General features: G+C 43.8%; 1 long non-coding RNA gene across 1 annotated transcript in view; it reads left to right on the forward strand.

Annotated features, from left to right (window-relative positions):
• LOC141231464 (uncharacterized) overlaps nucleotides 1–17,042 on the forward strand; it is a 43,889-nt gene extending 26,847 nt beyond the window's left edge. Inside the window, exons 2-3 of the long non-coding RNA XR_012297856.1 lie at nucleotides 8,110–8,204; nucleotides 16,192–17,042. This is a non-coding gene — a long non-coding RNA (uncharacterized lncRNA). The remainder of the gene's footprint in view (nucleotides 1–8,109; nucleotides 8,205–16,191) is intronic.
• The last annotated feature ends 2,216 nt before the right edge of the window (nucleotides 17,043–19,258 follow it).

The following is a 19,258-nucleotide window of genomic DNA, read 5'->3' on the forward strand; positions in this document are numbered from 1 at the left end:
CCATCACGTCTTCCAGCCAGGACTCGTCTCTGCATAAAATAACACAGTTATCTAGAGCACATTCCCCAACTTCTACATTACGCAGCTGAATACAGACGTGCATCCACCATCAATATATGGTTAGTTATTATACAACCTACCATTCCAAATATAAATTGTAATCCACCACAGTGCCCCCATTAACTGTAAATAGGCACTTAATATATAATTTAATTAGAACCTCTGCCAATTTGTTACCAGTTACACTCCTGCATCCGCAACGCCCCCTACTCTATACTTCCTGCTCCCCGCATTCATTATTTACATGCACCCTCTGCCCCAATTCATTATATCATGTCCGTGCTCTCCCCACCCCATCATCATTTACTCTCCCCCACCCCACATTCATTATGTGCAGCTCATTATCCCCCTACTCCCAATTCCCCCATGTGCAGCTCATTTTCTCCCAATTCCCCCATGTGCAGCTCTCATCCCCCCCATGTGCAGCTCTCAAACCCCCCCATGTGCAGCTCTCACCCCCCCCATGTGCAGCTCTCACCCCTCCATGTGCAGCTCTCATCTCCCCCCATGTGCACATCTCTCATCCCCCCATGTGCACATCTCTCATCCCCCTCCCCCACATGTGCACCTCTCTCATCCCCCCCATGTGCACATCTCTCATCCCCGCATGTGCACATCTCTCATCCCCCCATGTGCACATCTCTCACCCCCCCATGTGCACATCTCTCATCCCCCCCCATGTGCACATCTCTCACCCCCCCCCCACATGTGCACATCTCTCATCCCCCTCCCCCACATGTGCACATCTCTCATCCCCCTCCCCCACATGTGCACATCTCTCATCCCCCTCCCCCACATGTGCACATCTCTCATCCCCCTCCCCCACATGTGCACATCTCTCATCCCCATCCCCCACATGTGCACATCTCTCATCCCCCTCCACCACATGTGCACCTCTCTCATCCCCCTCCACCACATGTGCACCTCTCTCATCCCCCTCCACCACATGTGCACCTCTCTCATCCCCCTACACCACATGTGCATCTCTCATCCCCCTCTACCACATGTGCATCTCTCATCCCCCCCATCACATGTGCATCTCTCATCCCCCCCATCACATGTGCATCTCTCATCCCCCCCCACATGTGCATCTCTCATCCCCCCCACATGTGCATCTCTCATCCCCCCCACATGTGCATCTCTCACCCCCCCACATGTGCATCTCTCATCCCCCCCACATGTGCATCTCTCATCCCCCCCACATGTGCATCTCTCATCCCCCCCACATGTGCATCTCTCACCCCCCCCACATGTGCATCTCTCACCCCCCCCCACATGTGCATCTCTCACCCCCCCCACATGTGCATCTCTCATCTCCCCCCCACACATGTGCATCTCTCATCTCCCCCCCACACATGTGCATCTCTCATCCCCCCCCACACATCTGCATCTCTCATCTCCCCCCACACATGTGCATCTCTCACCCCGCTCCACATGTGCATCTCTCACCCCGCTCCACATGTGCATCTCTCACCCCGCTCCACATGTGCATCTCTCACCCCCCCACATGTGCATCTCTCACCCCCCCCACATGTGCATCTCTCATCTCACCCCCCCACATGTGCATCTCTCACCCCCCCCACATGTGCATCTCTCATCTCCCCCCCCACACATCTGCATCTCTCATCTCCCCCCACACACATCTGCATCTCTCATCTCCCCCCACACACATCTGCATCTCTCATCTCCCCCCCACACATGTGCATCTCTCACCCCCCCTCCACATGTGCATCTCTCACCCCCCCACATGTGCATCTCTCATTCCCCCCCCACACATGTGCATCTCTCATCTCCCCCCCCACACATGTGCATCTCTCATCTCCCCCCCCACATGTGCATCTCTCATCTCCCCCCACTCCTAGTTAATTGTATTTAAAAAAAAATAAAACTTGTTATACTTACCCCCATGCGATCCCTGCAGAATCCTGGCGCTCGTCCAAATCGCTGACACCAGGTTCTCCTGACTTCCGGTCATGTGACGGCGCCGTCACATGACCGGAAGTCAGGGGAATCATGAAGGCGCTGCCGCAGCAGCGCAGCGCTGAGATGTCCCGGACCCGGCGCTTAGCATGGGGCAGGGGGGGCCCAATTAGGAGAGAGACGCACAAGAGGGGGGCCCCCAACGGGGCTCCGAGGGGGCCCCTACCGGCTGGGCCCCATACTGGAGTCAGGGCAGTCATGCCCTGATGGCGGCCCTGCTGGAGGCTGGAGGGGCCCCCTCTCCCTCGGGGCCCCCGTTCAATGAACGGGCTGCACGGGCGGTAGCTCCGGCCCTGGTCTGACAGATTGTTTATTTTACATAATCTCTAACCTGATGACAGTAGACACGACATTACAGGGCTCATCTGAGATTTTAAAAAAGGTTACACTTTCTATACACTTATTGTATATATACAAATATTCCCCCTTCCTTTCCTAGCTGGGGCTTTCCTGAACTCTTTTGTTCTTTTCTTGTAATTTTGGAAATTCTCCAACCCATTAAACAGTAAATAACAGATAGCACTTGGATGTCATCTGCTTTTTTTTCACAGATGCATTCACTTGAATGGGCAAGTTTGATCGACAAATCGAATCAAAAATGTAAATGAATTTGATTTTTTTTATTTTTTTTTTAATTAATCCACAAAAAAATTGTGACCATGCCTAAACTATACTAAGTACATGTCCTGTCAATTAATGGTAGAACATGTACACGAAACCCAAACAGCTGAATGAGGCGTAAGGCTGAATTAACACATCTGTATTTTATAGTTTATGATTGGACAGTAATACCTGGCCCTACTGTGAGTTTTCTTTACCTAAATTACCAGTCTCATGTATGACTATGAGGCTGTTAATTTAGGTCAAGAGACCCACGGTCACTCCGTGTATGTTGGTCCGAGCTAGAGTTGATGCGAATTGATTCGCACGTCCCGTTTGATCAGCCATGACAGTGGTCTGTGGCCGCTGCACAGGAGCGGAAGTGCCGCCTCTTACCTGATGGCATTCGCGGCTTTTCTTTTGATTGGCTAATCAAAAGGAGGGGTGTGGATGCCATCAGGTAAGAGGCGGCACTTCCGTTCCCGTGCAGCGGTCACCGACCACTGTCATGGCTGATCTAATGGGTTGTGCAGTTCGCCCCAACTCTACTGACAAGCAACTTTGCCACTAAAAATCAAGGAAACAAGCGGCAACTACAATTTGTTTGGTAGGGGTTTTTGTGCAGTTTTTAAAAAAAATTTACTTTCTTCCTGAAATATTTCCCTTTTAACAGCGATAGCTACTTTTCAGTACATTAGCACAAAGCTCAAAGAAAAATGTGCTGCTCGTGTGTGTTTTTTATCATCAGCCTGTATTAAAGCTGTTCTAATGAGCGTGACCAAAATATATTACTGACTAGATGAGTCTAATGCAATCTGCTCACAGCCCATCAGGAGATCGTCTGACTGATAAGAAACCTTTCTTTCTGCTAAGCACCATCTGCTGTTGTGGTCAACAATTCGGTTGAAGCCTATTCTCAGCAGGGCGTGTTTCCGGTGTGTATGGCCTTATTACATGTAATTAGGAGAAGCCACACTCAAGTGCATCAAGAAGCAACCAAACGTGCAAGAGTGTGTTTACCCCTTGTTTACAGTACAAAGTGGAGATGAAACCTCCCAATCTGTCAGTATACCATGTTAGTCACGGTTTTCAAGATGTTTTTTCTGATGTAGGAGACCAACCAGCATTGATCAGTTTTCATTCTGTTCACGGTGAATATGTTCCTCAAAAATACAGACTGCTTGTTGTAAAAAGAAACTACTCTTATTAGCACGTTATTGTTTTGCAAATATATAATCTGCATAAATCATATTTGTTATTAATGAAAAAAATGCATCCATATCTATCCATCTATAAATAGTTTTCATTTAGGGCCAGTTCAGATAAGCATAATTTAACAACTTTATTGTCAGTGTGCCCAAAGAACCGCACATACGTAGCACACTGACAATGGTAAATCACTGTGCAAGTGCATATGAGCAATTTCAATGCAGATTGTAACAACTTCGGCATGCACTTGTAAAGTGACCGCGAGAGGTAGCCATAACAGAGTTGCTGCTCCATAATGCGCTGGCACTTTACAGGAAAATTGTGTCCCAGTCCCAGTGTGCTAGCATGTGTGGGGTGGATCACACTCACTTGTAGGCTTCCATCTTCAGGAGCCGCCGCACAGCGAAAAATTTACTGGAGAGTTGAAGTTCATCAGATTGCAACATGAAGTATTGGGCACCACAGTTCCCATTACTTGCTTCCTTAACACAGTATACCCTCCGCATCGCTATCCTTTCCTCCTGGACTATCCCCACATTCACTGGCTCTCTCAGCCCCTGGGATTTACCGTCCAGCCCCCAGTTCACCCAGGATCCTCTACCTTTTCGCGGTTCCACATCCATCGTCCCCTGTACACCAGAGAATAAGGCACTCTCCATAGTACCCATACCGGGCCCTGGGCTCCGGACATTGCAGGAATGTCCACAAGTGATTATAGTAAGACCTTCCACTGCCATGAATGATAGATACTTGGTGGCACTGGCAGCCCACTGCACTCAAACTTGACCTTGGTTACTGTACTTCCCTATCTGACTATCAGGAAGTGCCTACTTTTCACTAGCACTAGCCTCCTCCCACTGTGGGCTAGTACCAAACATTAACTGTATTGTATCCTATACCTTCAGCTATCTACAGTTACTATCCTATAAAAGTATGTACTAAGCCTCTTATGACCAAGATCCTAATCTGTATCTCTACCCTATGCTGTACAGTACCATATCACAGTCTATTCATAATATACACTAAAACCGCAGTACCTAGTTCACATTTCACATAACACTTTATATGTACAAAACGCATGACATTATCTACATGACGAGATTGGTATCTTCAGGGGTAGGAACGTGACAGTACAGTCCACCACTCTTGCACACTAGTTTGATTAGTTTTACAAGAGGCTCCTGTGCTATGTAATCCATTGCATGCCGGCAGTTGCATTGTTTGCCACTAGTTGTCTACAGTATTATAGAATTTAAGTAGATGCTCTAAACTGGAAGTGAGTCAGTGTGTGGCTGGGACCACATGGTGTGTTTGGGAAATCTGTGTAGCTCTGAAGACTATAGGCCCCAGTGAGCCAGTTCCAATAAGGAAAGTTAGAGGCTGGAGTATGTGCACAGCATATGCACATGATGCACATGAGACTATAAGGCTAAGTATAGGTTGGAGCTTAAAGGGAACCTGACAGATGTTACATGCTGCACAATCTATGGATAGCATATATCAGACACAGGCTGCATTATTTCAGCCAGGTATGTTTAAATCTGAAATTGCGACTTTTCAGGCAAAAACACATTTTAAAAGCCACCGCGGACCAAGCCGCATGGGAAATGTGGGGCCCCTGCGGCTTCTCCACACCCGCTCTCCTTGAGTGACATGTCTCTCCCTGCGTTTGTATATATAGAAATACCTGTCACTCTAGGGGAGAGGCAGGGAGAGGCCTCCGGGGACCCACATTTCCGACTAGTCTCCTGTGCGGCTCAGTCCTCGATGGCTATTAAAGTATGTTTTTCTCTGAAATGCTCTTGCATTTCAGAGTCAGACATGCCTAGCTAAAATTATGAAGCCAGTGTCTGATACATGCTGCCAATGGTTTGAGCAGCATGTAGCAGCTGTCAAGTTACCGTTTAAAGAGAACTTGTCACCAGGTCAAAATTGGACAGTTTTTGTTCTTATTTTATTTCTGCGCTCCCCTGACTTTTTTTTTTCTTTTTTGAAATCCGCCATAAGTTTACAGAGATAATGATGTTTTTATTTAGTGTTAATTTATATGGCCTTTACCAAGAGGGTGTTGCTCACAAGAATCTTTGGGGGCATGTCCTTAGGCTGCTCTGCATTTTTACCCTGATAGCTACACTCCCTTGGTAAAGACCATTAATTAGTGAAATAGATGCTCACCAATGGGATGTGAGTTGTGGAACAGAAAGTCACTCATAAACAAAGCGGCCGAGCCCCTTCACTGCAATACTTAAAATGTCCGCCGGCCTATCAGAAGTCAGAAGCTGACATCTCTGTGCCCATAGCGGGTGGCGCATGACGTCGTTGCCTTGCGCCACCCTGTGCCACCCTGTCCCCATGCGCCGGATATGGAGCATCAAGATGAATTGTTGTGAGAGCGTGGACAGGTAAGAAGAATCTGTTTTTTTTTTCTTCTGTGTTGCAGAAGAACAGCAGAATAAAGGACATTATTAAATAAAGGGGCCCAGGATGGTGGACATTATTATAGGAATCAGGGAAATTATTACACGAGGGGGCCCAGCACGGAGGACATTATTACAGGAAGGGGCCCAGCACGGAGGTCATTATTCCAGGAAGGGGCCCTGCACGGAGGACATTATTACAAGAAGGGCCCAGGTCAGGAGACATTATTACAGGAAGGGCCCAGGTTGGGATACATTATTACAGGAAGGGGCCAGAAAGGGCACAGCATGGAGGACATTATTACAAAAAAAGGTCCCAGGGCGGAGGCATATTACAAGAATGGCCCAGATCGGAGGACATTATTACAGGAAGAAGCCAGGACAGAAGACATTATTGCATGAAGGGGCCGGTTTGGAGGACATTATTACATCAAAAAGACCCAGGACGAGGGACATTACAGGAAAGGAGTGGGAAAATCATTACAGGAAGGGGCCCAGGATGGAAGACATTATTACAAAACGGGGCCCAGGATGGAGGTCATTATTACAGGAAGGGGCCCTGCATGAAGGGCATTATTACAGGTAGGGCCCCAGGATAGGGGACATTATTATTGGAAGGGGCCCAGCAAGGAGGACATTATTATAGACTGTGGGCCAGAATGGGTGACATAATGTATAGAAGCCCAAGTATGAAACATATATTATTAGTTGATGGTGAAATGTAATTACTGTAGGGGCCAATTAGGAACGTTACTACAGCTGTAATATACAGTATTTTACTTTTGAAAATACTGTTTTCCAAAGAGGTGAAAAAAGGGAGGTTCTGTTAATGTGCAGGATGGCAGTATAATGTTTTTTTCCTCATCTGGCGCAGTATAGAAGTTGGGGAAAAGTGGGGAATGTGCTCTAGCAGCGATCAACTCTAAGGCTGTGTGCCCACGATGCGTTTTTTAAGTGTTTCCGCAGCGGCAAAAATGCTGCAGAAACGCTTAAAAAACGCATGGTAGAAGGCCTGCCATGTTCCCCAATGATAATCCGCATGTGCTGTGCACATGCTGCAGAAATTTCCGCTGCGTATTATCATTGCGGGAAAAAACGCAGCACTACCAATTATTTTGCGGAAGCGCTGCATTTTCGCCGCCATTGACTTGCATTGAATCGCTTGGATTCCGCATCACTACATCTCTAGATGCGGAATCCATTCATTCCAATGTGCGGATGGTACCCGGGTCTGGAGAAGAGGAGACTATCCTTCGGACCCGGGTACCATAGAACCTGTAAAAAAAAGAATAAAATAAAAAATAAATATTATATTTACCTTCTGATGGCCCCCAGTGTCCTTGTCTTCGCTTGCCGGCAGCTCGCGGTGGACTGAAGGACCTGAGCTGACGTCATAGTCATGTGACGGCAGGTCTTTCAGTGTAGTGTACCGCGAGCTGACGGCAGCCAGGACGGAGCGAATAGACTCCGGGGGCCATCAGAAGGTAACTATAGATTTATTTTTTACCATTCTTTTACGGTCACACTATATAAATCCATGACTTTTGCATGGATTTATATAGTGTGACCAAGTTGACAAGCACTTTCCAAGTGATGCTAAAATCACTTGGAAAGTGCTTGTCAACCCGCATGCGGAAAGGCAAGTGAAGAACACTTCACATCCGCTTGTCCCTGGCAGGAAAAACGCATGTACAATCCGCATGTACAATCCGCATGTACAATCCGCATGTACAATCCGCATACGTTTTTTCTGCCAGGGACATGCAGAAACGCTCAGGAAAAATCCGGAGCATTTCTGCATCGTGGGCACATAGCCTAAATGTCTGTGTATTACTTTCTGCAGAGAAGAGTTCTGTCTGGAAGAAGTGATGGCAATCTGCTCTGAATGAAGAACAAAAGTGAAGATGAACGACCAACTAGAAAAATGATGATGTGGAGGTATTTGTTCCTTGTATGTGGTATTATTCTGTCACTATGTGGTGGTTATGTGTGGTCTGGTCATGTGGCGGTATTTGTCATTTGTATATGGTAGTATTGGTATATTGGGCTTGTTATATTGGATTGTGTTGTGCATTGAGATCACTTGTTCTCTCATATCAATAAGAAGATCATTTACAGTGGCTTGCGAAAGTATTCACACACACCCCTCGTATTTTGCTACCTAACAACCTGGAAATTCACTGTTTTTTAAGGGTTTTATCTCAGTTCATGTAAAGAATATGCCTACAACTGTGAACATTTTTTTATTGTGAAGCAAACAACAAATGGGACAAAATAAATGAAAACTTCAGTGAGCATAACTATTCACCTCCTTAAAGTCAGTACTTTATAGAGCCTCCTTTTGCAGCAATTGCAGCTGCAAGTCTCTATGGGCTTTCCACATCTTGCAACTGACATTTTTTCCCATTCCTCAAGGCAAAACTGTTCCAGCGCCTTCAAGTTAGATGATTTCCTCTGGTGAACAGCAATCTTCAAGTCTGATCACAAATTCTCAATTGGATTAAGATCTCGGTTTTGACTTGGCCACTCCAAAACATTTACATGTTTCCCCTTAAACCACTCAAGTGTTGCTTTAGCAGTATGCTTTCGATCATTGTCTTGTTGGAAGGTGAAACTCTGTCCCAGTCTCAAATCACTCACAGACTGAAACAGGTTTTGCTCAAGAATATCCCTGTATTTCGCATCATCCATCTTCCCCTCGACTCAGTCCATTTTCCCTATCCCTGCTGCTGAAAAACTTTCCCACAGCATGATGCTGCCACCACCATGTTTCACTGTGGGGATGGTGTTCTTGGGGTGATGAGCTGTGTTGGTTTGGCATGAAACATAATGTTTACCTTGGTGCCTTAAACGTTCAATTTTGGTCTCATCTGACCTCAGCACCTTCTTCCATTCATTTGGGGAGTCTCCCACATGTCTTTTGGCAAACTCAAAATGAGCCTTACAATTTTTGTGTGTAAGCAAAGGCTTTTTTCTGCCCAATCTTCCATAAAGGCCCCTTCTATGGAGTGTACTGCTTACTGTGGTAGTATGGACCGACAATCCAGTCTCTGCTTGGGGACTCTGCAGCTCCTTCAGGATTACCTTTGGTCTCTGTACTGCATCTCTGACTAATGACCTCCTTGCCCAGGCTGAGAGTTTCGGTGGATGGCCCTCTCTTGGCAGGTTTGTTGTAGTACCATGTTCTTTCCATTTGACGATAATGGATTTGATGGTGCTCCAGGGGATCATCAGAGATTGAGATATTTTTTAATAACACAACCCTGACTTATACTTCTCAACAACTTTTCCTTGACTTGTTTGAAGATCTGCTTGGTCTTCATTGTGGTGTTTGGTCAGTGTTTTCTGGACATAAAATGGATGCTTTTGCATATGCTTGTGTGAACTAAGTTCACACGAGCAAATTAAAAAGATCATCCGATTCTCATCCAAACACTGGGAAACTTTTTCATCTTAATTGTCATTCATATGTCACCCGTTTTTAAACATCAGCAGGTTTTAACATTTACAAGACAAAAAACTTTCTTGTTAATAATGGCAACGTATCCAGAAAAATGCGATTTCATATGGTTGATCCATATGGATCCATAGACTTGATTAGACGAGTCATTTGAAATACGGAAGAAACTAGCGCAAGCTGCTTTTTTTCTTTTTAACACGGATGTTAGGTTCATGTAAAATAAATTGCTAATCTGAACAGCCTTATTGAATAACATTGGTCCGAGTGCTGTCAGTTTACAATCTTGAATGTAGCCTTAGGAGGAGACATAAAATAATCACATTTAGGCAAGGCGCAGACAAGTGTATATTCTCTCATCCGAGAGAATCAGGTCAATTATGCAAATCACACTCTGACCAGAGTTTGATCAGAGTATAATCATAGTGGGATCCGATTTTCTCTTGGACGACGAGAAGATGGGGAAAAAAGTTTCTCCATCTTCTCAATTGTGTCATTCCTTGGAACTTGGACTGTACTCTGATGTCATCTGAGTGCAGTCCAATGGTTTCCACGCATTCATTGATTTCCATGGCCAAGTGTGATCCAAATATTGGATCAAGCTTCGGCATCCTGTAATTTTTTTTCCCAGGACAGGCTCTGTCTGAGGAAAAGAATCGGACATGTGCACAGCCCCATAGAATAACATGGGGACAAGTGCTATCCGTCAAAATGACAGATTGCACTTGTCCAATTATTACGGTCGTCGAACCAACCCCCTACAGTGAGTGTTTAGCCCTCATCTCACACCCAAAAGTTACTATTTAATTTCCTTTTGAAATACCTTAACATTAAAAGAAATATACTGGCTATATTTTTTAAGAAATATACCCAAATACCAATACAAAGTGTTTTTATAGTATGTTTTCATTTTCTGATTGTAGACTTTTTAACTCTATTTTGAGTATATAATTACGGGGGAGAAGATTTTGCCTGAACTGTTAACATAATACGGAGATCAACTTTACAGCAACCACATGAGTCATAGGAAACATTATACTAGAGATGTTCATTAACTTCTATTGGAGAGTTTTCCAGTCATGCTCCTTGATGTGTGCAAGGTTCATTGAGCAGGAAAGGGGAGTAGGTGACCATGACCTTTTGTGGATTTTTTGTTATCTACAGTCATGGCTGAAAGTGTTGGCATCCTTGAAATTGTTCCAGAAAATGAAGTATTTTTACTAGAAAATTATAGCAGTTACACATGTTTTGTTACATACAGGTTTATTTTCTTTGTGTGTATTGGAACAACACATCAAAACAGAAAAAAAGACAACATAGTTACATAGTTTATAAGGCCGAAAAAAGACAAGCGTCCATCCAGTTCAGCCTATTTCTTGTGCACTGCAGCTATTCCGCAGCGTTGATCCAGGGGAAGGCAAAAAAAAAACCATGCGCTATAGGCCAATTTACATCATTGAGGAAAAATTCACTTCCCGACACCAATCTGGCAGTCAGATTAAATCCCTGGATTAATTAACTAAGCATAATATGTAATTTTATTGTTCTCAAGAAAGGCGTCCAGGCCTCTCTTGAACTCATTAAGTGAGTTGGACATCACCACTTCCTCTCCCAGAGAGTTCCAGAGTCTCACGGCTCTGACCGTAAAGAATCCCCTTCTATGCTGGTGCAGGAACCTCCTTTCCTCCAGACGCATAGTGTGCCCCCTCATCTTTGTCACCATCCTTGGTATAAATAGGTCATGGGAGAGATCTCTGTACTGCCCCCTGATGTATTTATACATGTTTATGAGGTCTCCCCTAAGCCTTCTCTTTTCCAACGTAAATAGGCCTAATTTTGACAACCTCTCTGGGTATTCTAGTCCCTCCATTCCCTTTATTACCTTAGTCGCCCTCCTTTGTACCCTCTCTAGCTCCGATATGTCTTTCCTGAGCACTGGAGCCCAGAACTGTGCACAATATTCTAAGTGCGGCCTTACCAGCGCTTTATACAGAGGAAGAACAATGTTCTCATCATATGCCCCTATTCCTCTTCTGATGCATGCCATGACTCTATTTGCCTTCGCAGCTGCTGCCTGACACTGGGCACTCCAATTTAATTTGCTATTAACCAAGATGCCCAGGTCCTTCTCCATGTCAGATTTCCCCAGCGGTTTCCCATTTAATATGTATGGGTGACTGCTGTTTTTCTTTCCCATGTGCATGACCTTACATTTATCGGCATTGAACCCCATTTGCCATTTTTTGGCCCAAGTCCCCAATTTATCTAAATCCTCCTGTAGCTGTGCCCTATCCTCATCTGTATTAACTACTTTACAAAGTTTAGTATCATCTGCAAATATTGCTATTTTACTATGCAACCCTTCCACTAGATCATTAATAAATATATTAAATAATATAGGGCCCAAGACAGACCCTTGAGGCACCCCGCTAGTAACCCTGACACCCCCTGAGCTTACTCCATTGATAACCACCCTCTGCTTTCTATCACTCAGCCAGCTATTTACCCACTTGCACACATTATCCCCCAGACCAAGCATTCTCATTTTATATACCAACCTTTTGTGTGGCACGGTATCAAACGCTTTGGAGAAGTCAAGGTATACAACATCCACTGACTCTCCCCGGTCCAGCTGTGAGCTCACCTCCTCGTAGAAGGCGATCAGGTTTGTTTGGCAGGAGCGATCCCTCATGAATCCATGTTGATATGGAGTTAGACAGTTATTATCATTAAGATAAAATAGGACATCATTTCATACAAAACCCCCAAAATGGGCCGAAGAAAATTGTTGGCACCTTTCCAAAATTGTGGATAAACAACTATGTTTCAAGCATGTGATGTTTGTTCAAACTCACCTGTGGCAAGTAACAGGTGTGGGCAATATGAAAATCACACCTAAAACCTGATAAAAAGGGGAGAAATTGACTTAATATTTGCATTGTGTGTCTGTCTGTGCCATACTTATGGAGAACAGAAAGAGGAGAAGAGAACTGTCTGAGGACTTGAGAACTAAAATTGTTGAAAACTATCAACAATCTCAAGGTTACAAATCCATTTCCAGAGATCTTGATGTTCTTTTGTCCATGGTTCGCAACATAATTAAGAAGTTTACAACTTATGGCACAGTAGCTAATCTCGGTGGACGTGGATGGCAGATAAAAATTGAAGAAAGTTTACAACACAGGATAGTCCAGATGGTGGATAAGCAGCCCCAATCAAGTTCCAAAGAAATTCAAGCTGTTCTGCAGGCTCATGGTGCATCAATGTCAGCGCAAACTATCTGTCGACATTTGAATGAAACGAAACACTATGGCAGGAGACCCAGGAGGACCCCACTGCTGATACAGAGACATAAAAAGCTTGTCTGCAGTTTAACAAAATGTACATGAGTAAGCCAAAATCCTTCTGGGTAAGCGTCTTGTGGACAAATGAGACCAAGATAGAACTTTATGGGTAAAGCACATCATTCTACTGTTTACCTAAAACGGAATGAGGCCTACAAAGAAAAGAACACAATACCTACAGTCCAATATCTTTGAGGTTCTTAATTGTTTTGGGGTTGTTTTGCTGCCTCTGCCACTCGGTTCTTTGACTGTGTGCAAGGTAACATAAAATTTGAAGGATTGTGAATCATAATATAGTGCCCAGTGTCAGAATGCTGGGTTTGCGTCCTAGGTGATGGGTCAGGATATCAACAACAGGACAATAACCCCAAGCATACTTCAAGAAGCACCCAGAAATGGGTGAAAACAAAGCAATGGGGAGTTCTGAAGTAGCCAGCGATGAGTCCAGATCTATATGCCATTGAACACCTGTGGAGAAATCTTAAAACTGCTGTTGGGAGAAGGCGTCCTTCAAATATGAGAGACCTGGAGCAGTTTACAATAGAAGAGAGGTCCAAAATTCCTGTTGAGAGGTGTAAGAAGCTTGTTGATGGTTATAGGTAGCAATTGATTGTAGTTATTTATTCCAAAGGGTGTGCAACCAGATATTAAGTTAACAGTGCCAACAATTTTGTCTGGTCTATTTTGGGGGTTTGTGTGAAATTATGTTCAATTTTCCCTTTTTTTTTTTTTTTTGTGTGTTATTCCAATATACACAAAGGAAATAAAAATGTGTATAACAAAACGTGTAATTGCAATAATTTTCTGGGAGAAATACTTAATTTTCTGGAACAATATCAAAGGTGCCAACATTTTCAGCCTTGACTGTATATATGTGTTGCTTTCCATTTATCATTACAGAGAAGTGATAATATATTATAAACAACATAATATATTTTTGTATTCTAACAGAGAGGCCTGAAACATCTCTTCTAACTAAATACTTACAAATTAATGCATTTTGCAATAAATTCCAACTCTCACAACAGGATAGGACAAATCAACACTAAAAATGTTATGTGAAGTTAAGTGATAAGGAAAGACAGTTATTGGAATACAGTGCCATTACAGCCAGCCACAAGACACTAACTAACATATGTTCAGCTCCAGGAGAAGATAGAAAAAAAACAGGCATCGGAAAAAATAGTCATTTTTTTGCTATGATTATCCATTATTTAATAAATAAGTGGGATAGAGTAGAAACAAAAAACCTTGAAAACTGCCGAGAAACATGAAAGAGGACAAAGTAATTCTGACAGCCAGTGAATATCCAAAGAAAATGGAAATTAAAGAACATTTTTAAGAGCCTTTACACCTGGTTATGATGGTGGTGAAAAACCTTCAAAGCATCAAAAAGAAATTTTTAACAAGGCAGGCAAGATGAAAAGGACAGTGTCAGACAAGTAATGAGAATTCATACCCGGCAGTAATTTTGTTCAATATTTGAACGAACATATAAAATAGTGAAAAATACAATAAAGGATAATTGGGCAACTAGGGCCAACATCAGAAATTTGTAGACCCTATAGAGATAAAATATCAGGGCCCTTTGGAACCTCACGTGTCAGGAATGAGATAAAGATATATTGAGCCAACACCTTTGGCTTTATAGCCAACTTGCAGGGGTGTCCAGTAAAATAAGTTATCACTTGTCCCCGGGAACTTACTGATCGGTGGAGGTCTGACAGCTGGGACCTACAACGATCGGCAGCACCAGGAAGTTGTATCCCTGATGGAACACTTTTATCCTAGTTACATGATGGAGCTGTAAAGTAGGTAACGGATGCAACGCGCAGATAAATATGAGGCAGAAACAGTCAATTAACTTTTTATTTCCCTCGCAATTTCCCTCGGAAATTGCAGTAGTTAAGAAACAGTAAACAGTATAAACAGGGTAATTACAAGTAGATTATACAATGTAGAACATATAATGAGTTTTAAAGTACAATTACAATGGCAGAAAAGTCAGGGATTATACTAGTGTTCCTCTGACAGGGGTGATATACCCATCCCTGTGGGAGCTACTACGTTGGCTCCTCCTGAAGCGACGGGGATCGCCGGTTGTTCCCGCTAGGTGGTAAGTTCTCCTGACAAAGGCTACTAATGCACATTGAGCCTCCTTCGCGCCAACTGACACCCTGTCTGCTGTCTTAGTGCAGCTTGACCCCTGTACTGTATGTCAGTGCTTGAAGCGACGGCCCGGCTCACTTGTGTCATCTTCCTGTAACCGTATTCCTCCTCTTTTGGACGGAGTCACCTTAGGGGTCTTTGGTGCTTGACCGACGACGGCTATCGTCTGGATATGGGAAGAAGGGTGCAAGGCTCTGGATCTTGACTGGTGTCGTCAGTGTTCGGTATCTTGACCTTGGCGCAGATCTGGGATTCGGGCCTTGATCGGCGCAGTCTGAACTCTGAGTCTGGACCGGCATAGATCGGGTCCTCGGGTCTTGACCAGCGTAGTTGGAGCTCTGGATCTTATCTGGTGTCATCTGGGTCCTGTCTGCAGCAGCCAGCACTCTGGCTGCAGCATGTCCTCCTGTGCACATCTGCACCTTGCGCTCTCTTGGCGCCAAAGCCTCCTGCGATTTGGCACACAGGGCTTTTATATCCAGGAGCTCTATCATGCAAGGCACCTCACCAGGTCCGGCACAAGAACTCCCTCCCCCTGCAATTCTTCTGGTGCAAATAGGTTCTGCCTGGATTCGTCCAACCAGCAAATGGCAGTCTATCCTCACTAATGTCACATCATGCAGGGACTCCTCAGAGACACCATCGCTTCCTCTTACAGAGCGGCAGGTCAGGTCAACGTGTGTCTCTTCATGAATCAGGAATATCTGATTCCACCACATCCTCTCAAAGAAAATCGCTGATCTTGATGATTTAGGGCCTAAGTTTCAGAAAGTAGTGAAGTGTTCTTTCAAAACCACAGTTCAATTGGAACTAGCTGAACCGGGTCAAAGAGTCTATTGGATTCCCTGGTATTCACTCCTCCTCCCATCAAAATGTTTATCCTCTTAATATATTGCATTCATCATATTATATGGCCCTGTGTACTTACAATTGCTCATTTTGCCTTTCTACCCAGGTAATTCTTTGTGGCAAATCAGGCATAACAGGTAGGACGACAAGACGAGACTTAGGTCTTGGGCAAGCTGCACAACAGGAGCGCAATCACCTGCAAGACCCTTGCGCTGGAGCTTGAAGCAATGAAAACCAGTCAAAGTGATGTTGAGCAATTTAACAGTTTTTACATTATTTGGGTTACAAAATTTGATCACTACTAATTATCCCAGATATGACCCCCAAATTCCCTTCTGATGACACATTGACGTAAGAATTTCTTTATACAAATGGATTGTGCATGATTAATGTATAAAGGATCTGAATCTGGAAATATTTTATTGTTAATGCTAGTCACCAGAAATACTTTCATTCGCATACTATGTTTAAAGACAGTGTTACCATCAGAGATAGCGTGAGACAGCCTAGGAACCAGTGCACAGATGAAATACTAGAAAGGTTACTATGTAACCAAGTCTGAAGTAAACTTACAAACTGGAACAGTAACATCTGATCCACATCCAAGATTATTAAGATCTTGACGTCAGTGTTTGTAGACATAGCAAACCCAAACACCTCTCCAGCTTACATACACAAGGGACTCATTTTTGTAGTACTTGGCTGGGAAATATTACCAAAAGAAAAAAAAAACATACCACAAAATAGGGCAAGTGGGGGAGGGGACGTTTAAAATTATGTACAAAGGTACATGGGAAATCTCAACCTATTTTCAGCAGTCTGGTCAGAAAGCATACACAGATTGACTGGCTTTGAAACAAGAGCCAAGAACTGTTTGTCTAAAGGGGATTCATTTTTAAGATATCTGACGGACACCATTCTGTGGGATGGGGGAGAAGCATAAACTCCAGGTTGAAAGCAATTTTTTAACCACATGGAACCTCAAATCATATCTTGTGGGATGATTGTGCGATGCCTCCTGTTTGCTGATGTGCCAGTTATCACTACTTGACACAAACTGAGAGGGACAGAATCCTTGAACTAAGAGATCTTGATTCATCACTCCGACAGATAGCAGCGTATGTAGGCAGAGATGTCGTCACTGTTCAATGTTACAGGTCCCAGTAGTAGGGAGAACAACATTGAATTGGAATAACAGCAAGAGGTGCACAGAGGTGAACCTCTGCACAGATGGATCATCAAGATTCGAAAAATGGCAGATACTGATCCATTCTGTATTGCAAGTAAAATTAGATGTTACATACCAAGCCATCAATCAGTTTCTACACAACAGTAAAAAGGCATTTGCACTAAATTGGAGTTTGAGCCAGACGTTCAGCAACAATTGTTCCATTGACCTCACACCACCGCTCTCAAAGTCTATCATGCTGCAGAGCAAGACAGTAATGGAGGCTGGAATGGGGGTCTATTTTAAGTGACAAGACCCGCTTTGGTGTTTGACACAATTATAGGCAGAAATCAGTCTAGAGACCACATGCGCAACGCCATGAAGAGTCCTTCACTAGGGAAGATCACACCAGTGCTACTCCCTAGATTATGGTGTGGGGTGGCATAATGTACAATAGTTGGACCCCTCTAGTCTTCATTCCAAGTTCAGTAACAGTTTGGTGTTACATCCATTTGGTCATGAAACCAGGCCATTTTTCCATAGTGTCCCAGAAACCGTTTTTTAACATGACAACACCATGCCGCTTTTTGCTTTTGCTACTGTGAGCAGCCTGTATGTCCTAAATGTGCTACGATGGCTTGCTGCATCTCCGGACTTGTCCCCCAATGAGCACATATGAAATGCTGTTTGTCATTATGTCATTAATTGCAAAAGGAGCTGCCAGCAGCGGATCTTGTTGATTTGTCTGCCCAAGTGTATTTAGCATGGCAGAACATTCCTCACTGATATGCCAAGGCATGTGTTAGTATTTTTGTGCATAGCACTCAGACTCAATACTGAATAAATCGAGATTAGTGATGAGCGAGTATGTTCTGTTAACCCTTTCGCCGAGTATGCTCGTGCGAGCACCGAGTAGTTACAACTGCTCGGTGATCTGGTTGAATCGCTCCCGTGTGCATGGTTTGCGACTGTTTCACAGTTTTAATACATGTGAGGAATGTCTATTTCTTACACATTCCTCACATGTATTAAAACTGTCAAACAGTCGCAAATCATGCACACGGGAGTGATTCAAACATATCACCGAGCAGCTATAAATACTTGGTGCTCGAAAGGGTTAACAGAACATACTTGCTCATCACTAATCGAGATCTTTGAATTTTTTTTTCCATTTTTTTTAGAATTCACCTATCATTAACATGTCTATCCATCCTTCAATTTCTATAATTCAACGACTTTTCCTCCTAGGTGTTGCAATTTCAACGTTGAGTGACAAAGTGGGTTATCCTCCCAGTGCTGATTGGTGGCTTTCTCCTTATACTGTTGTTCAGCTCATGAATATCAAGGACTACACAGTGCATGTAATAAGGACTCCTGCACTTGGCTTATGCTGTACTTGCTAAACAGTGAAACATCGCTGGAATTATGGCCACATACTTTATGCTGCACTCAGAGGAGCATAAACTTGGTGACCGGTGCCCTTTAAAGTAGTTTCTTACCAAAACTGATTGTCAAAAAAGGGTCTTGACATTTTTAAAATCCTCTAATGTACCCCAAATACCTGTTATTTTGTGCCGTTCTCCTTCAAATCCTGAGTTTACATATGCCACATCAAGTTCCTGTTCAATCTGCCTAATTCTGACTTCTTAGCCGGTGCTAACTCTGCCAGGCGAAACCGGCCCATAATCTACAGGGCTGAAAGACAAGGCGAAGATTTCCTGTATGGGACGTCACCTGGGCCGTTAAGAGGCCGATGCATAGATCTGTGATTAAACAGCATATAATGTACAGTCATAACAGTAAAATCTCTTAACAAGTGAATATGATAGATAATTATTTAATAATTATTAATTTCCAATGGTACCTGTCATGGGAGATGTTACGCAGCAAATGAACAGTCAGTTCTCAATGTCGATTGTGTTAAAAGCTGTTAAAAAAGGCAAGAGTAAGGATCCGATTACTCTGTTGAAGGCCAAATTATGATAACTAGAAGACGAGGTTTGAA

Source organism: Phyllobates terribilis, unplaced genomic scaffold (genome assembly GCF_046119375.1).
Source record: "Phyllobates terribilis strain yellow unplaced genomic scaffold, ASM4611937v1 Scaffold_2__4_contigs__length_985480577, whole genome shotgun sequence".
Lineage (NCBI taxonomy): Eukaryota > Metazoa > Chordata > Amphibia > Anura > Dendrobatidae > Phyllobates > Phyllobates terribilis.